Source organism: Pteropus medius, unplaced genomic scaffold (assembly GCF_902729225.1).
Source record: "Pteropus medius unplaced genomic scaffold, Ma_sr-lr_union100, whole genome shotgun sequence".
NCBI classification, from domain to species: Eukaryota; Metazoa; Chordata; class Mammalia; order Chiroptera; family Pteropodidae; genus Pteropus; species Pteropus medius.
The window spans coordinates 10425138-10429634 of NW_024353517.1; the positions used below are offsets into that span (position 1 = coordinate 10425138).

Genomic DNA, 4497 nt, shown 5'->3' on the forward strand with positions numbered 1-4497 from the left:
AGTCACTTAGAAAGCTGCATATGCTCTTACTGCTCCATCCCCTCTCATTTCCCACCGTTCAGCAGCATGATGCCAACAGATCAGATGTACTGTATGAGAAAAGAGTCAGGATGACCATTTTAACGTGAGGAACTGGAAGGATGAAGTTGCCATTCCTGAGATGAGGATGACTGTGGGAGGAACAGTTTTTAGGGACAGATAGTAAGTTCAGTTTTGGGTATGTAGTTTGGAAGCCTATTAAATATCCAAGTGGAGACATCAAGTGGGTAGTTGAATGTATGTGTCTGGAAATCAGAGGGGAAATATGGGCTGCAGATATAAATTCGGGAGTCACTAGCTTATTGATAGAATTTAAAAGCATGGAGCTGAATGAAATCACCAGGATAATGAGTGTAGATAGAAAAGGGGGTTGAAAGACTAAGTTTTGGGGTAATTTCAAGATGAAGAGGTCCAGTGATGAGGAGGAACCAGCAAAGTCAGAGAAAGAGCAGTGTGTAAGGTAGAAGGAAAGCCAGCAGAGTGCCCTGGTAGCCAAGGAAAGAAAGTGTTTTGAGGAGGAGGAGTCATTAACTAGGTCAAATGCTGCTGATAAGTCAAATAAGATGAAGACTGGAGAATTGACCATTGGATGTAGCTGTATGAGGGTTATTGTTCTGGTGGAGTTGTGGGGGAGACAACTCAGTCGAAGTGTGTTTAATAGAGAATGGGAGGATAGCAACTGGAAGCTGTGAGCTTAATAATGTTTTTAGGAGCTTTTCCGTAAAGAGAAAGAAGTGGAGTGGTAGCTAGAGGGGGAAATGAGGTCAAGAGCATCTTTTTTTGTTTGTTTTAGAATGGGAGAAATAATTGCACATTTGTGTGCTAGAGTCAAAGGCCCAATAGAAAAAGTTGGCAATGCAAGAGAGAGAGGGAGCCATGTTCCTGAATAACTGAAAGGGGAAGGGGTTGGGTATAGGCATGGAGGAGCTGGTCTTTGCTAAGAGGGGCACAGTTCGTCCATAAGACTAGAAGATAAAAGTAAGTAGGTTGATTTGATGGGACGTGAGTTTGGAAGGTCTCAGTGGCTTCTAGTATTCACAGGAGGAAAATCCTAATATCTGACCCAGGAATAGTCACATGCCATCCCAATTTGTATAACAAACATTATTGTTTATTGAATATCTGCAAAGTGCTGAACACATTGTGTCATATGTTTACTTGTGTCATATATTTATATTATATATTATCTTTAATCCTTACAACAACCCTTCAAGACAGGTAGTCTCAACTCTATTTTTCATATGGGAAAATGAACTCAGAGAGGTTAAGTAACTTGCTCCAGTTTCCACAGGAAGTGGCAAGGCTGGGATTTGAATTCTGCATGAAACTACTCAGGAAGGCAGAGGAATAAACTTCTTATGAAGCTAAACGTTATTTCCCTCAGACCCTAGGGCTCCTCCCAAGTATGGAGAATCCATTTTTCTGTGACTAGAAGAAGGCAATTCAACATGGCAAGTACTTAGTACACTTGCAGCTTTCTCTGTAAGGACCAAGATAGAAAGTGACTGTTTATAGTTACTGTGATGCTAAAAATTACTGTTAGAAAGTTATAGAAGTGATGAACACTTGCTCTTCAGGTTCCCCCTAGAAGCTTCTAGGACTGTGAAGCTTGATGTTCAGAAACTAATTGAATCCATTTCAGAGGAGCTGGGACATGGGCTTCATTATTCCAAGAATCTTTATAGATATCTACCTCCTGCTCCTGTCTCATATCTTGTATGATATCTCAAAAAAAAAAAGGTAATAAAAAGATAAATGATAATTATTAACATGTATTAGGTACTTGTATTGTGCCATGCACTAATTGCTCTTATATGAATACTCTCATTTAGTCCTCCAAACAACATTTTGAGGTAGGTACTATTATAATCCTTATTTTCCAGATGAGGAAATGGATGCTTAGGAAAATGAAGTATCTTGCCCAACGACGCACAGTAGTGAGTGAGCTGGGGCTTCACTGAGGGCCTGCACAGATGCTATGCTCTATTCTTATTGGTAGTCCAGATGCATAAGTGCACAAAAAATGCTCGTTTACCGATTGATATCTCCCTTAGATTAAGGCGTCTTTTTGTTTTTTAATCGTTCATCTCGGAATGTTCACAGTCATCACAACCACCACAATTTAATAAAGTGAATTCTATATTTGTGAGGACAATTCTTCCCTGCCTTCCACCTTGGAAAGAGGAAAAAAAAAATTTTCTTACTGAAATCAGTTTAAATAATCTACTTAAAAAGGGCTGGGTGGGGAGGAAGAGCAATTCAGAGAGAATCAGAGAGTTAGAGGGGTATTAGAGATGAAAGAGTGGACAGTACATTGCAGCTGTGGGGTTTGGTTTGACCTCTAATTGTCCTCCCTGCATCTTCTTTGACTGACCTTCCCCACTGCTTCTCCACTATTAATAGTGTTTCGTGGAAGTGGGAGGGTAAGCTTAGTGTGGCTGTGAACTATTACTTTTAGGATTTTTGAAAACCATTGAAAGGATGTGTGCCGTTTTGAAATTACTTATGCTGCTAGGGCATAGCTCTTCATGTTTCTGTTTTATTATTATTTTATAAAAAGAACACTTAAGGTTTGTCTCCTCTACTTTACAGATGGAAACTCAGTGTATCACCAAGTGATCCATCTCTGTGGGAATACAGACTATGTGTTTATTCCAGCCCTTCTGCATTCTGTACTAACTAAAGAGCCCCGTCTAGGCAGCGGCATTAGCAGATGACTCTCTGGGCCATATGCTGAAAAAGATAGCTGTTTTACTTAGGTTCATTGAAAAGGAAATGTGAAAGGCACCTAAAAGTCTGCTGGCTTATCTCTCTTTTTCCAAACTCCCTCTGCTAACTGAATGATCTTGTGTATGTGTGGAGAGAGAAGGGGAGCGGAGAAGGATAAGGGAATGGGGAAGGGAAAGGGGAAAGAGAAAAAGAGGAGGAAGAGAAGACTGAGACTGTTGGAGCTTTATGTTCTAAGACAGGCTATAACACACAGCCAAGAACATCCAGTCCTTTATTTGTTTGTTTTTTTGTTTGTTTTTTAGGCAAGGCAACCCTTGGTTGACCTCACAGATTACAAGGACCTTGTCATTTTACAATCCCTTATTTTTTACTTTTTATTTTTTATGCCTACAGCACCTGGTCTTCCTAGGTGGTCTCCCATCCAAGTACTAACCAGGCCCGGCCCTGCTTAGCTTCTGAGATCAGACGGATTGGGCTTGTTCAGGGTGGCATTGCTATGGATTTCTAGGCCTTTAAAACTACCTCTGCTTCTTGTCAATACCAAAAAATGGTAGAAGTATGAAAAAAAAATCCATTAGTTACAAAAATACCAACTAAACCATTTTCTAAAGCCATATTCAAAGAGAGCAAGCCTGGGAACAAACATTTGAGTTTTTGTTTTTTTTTTTTTAATTGTTCTCTGCTTCTTTTCCCTCAAAAATCTCAGTTGACCATAGGGGACATGAATATCAATCAACCTGGTAATGGAGTAACTTCGGACAGTAGCTAAGAGCCAGCACACTAATTAACTGCATGACCTGGGATATGTTACTTAACCTGTCTCTCTTAGTGTCCACACATGTCAAAGCTATTTGTCTGCTGTCAAGAGTTATTCAGACTTGAGAGATGAAGAGTGTTAGTGTTCGGTGTGTGCTAAGAGGAGACCAGGTGTTACAATATCATAGATTATTGTCATGCCTACAGTGATCCCATTGCCACTTTACAACAGATTTCCAATCTGTTTGGAAGAAAAAATTATTCTCACTTTTCCCTAGGACACAGTGGAGATGTTAAAGAATTTCGGTTTCTCCTCCGATTAAAATCTAAGTGGCTATCACTTTGACAATAATGTCTAAATTTCTTTAACTTGTCCTACAAGGGTTGGAAAACAACGCCACTTTGGGGCATAATTTTCTTTTGTGTTCAGGCTTTTTGATACAAGTTACCTAGAGCAAATTAATTTAGAAGAGCTTTTATAACCTAATTAAATGGGATTCTTCTTAAAAGGCCTGAGGATCATCTAGATAAGGGGACTGATCCTTTGAAGTATAGATTATTACAAGGCATGTGCTGTGTTCAATTCTTGCCCTCAAGGGGCTCACAATCTAGGACTAGGCCACTGGGCTATGAGCTTACTCTGAAGCTTATTTGATGTGCACAAATGCAAAGAAAGTGCCCTTGAAGTCATAGTCGGTGACTTCACTAAAAGAGCTCATCATCTACATGTACCTTGCTTTGCATTGCAATGATTCTTGCTTACTGCTCATAGCAAAGAGAACTTTCAAGCAAGAACACTGTTCGGATTCTGAGTCACTAAGAGGTTCCTGACCTTGAGTGTCAGCCCCAGAAACTAGGGTCCCTGGCGTTCTGCCAGGCTTCTTGCCAAGCAGTTATAGCAAGAGTACGTGCATATACAATTAATTCTCAACAAAGAGACTATCCCACTGGCACATAAAACACGTTGCATGG

General features: G+C 40.1%; 1 pseudogene; it reads right to left on the bottom strand.

Annotated features, from left to right (window-relative positions):
- Positions 1-3153: 3153 nt before the first annotated feature.
- LOC120593092 (uncharacterized) lies at positions 3154-3271 on the bottom strand (annotated as a pseudogene).
- Positions 3272-4497: the final 1226 nt, after the last annotated feature.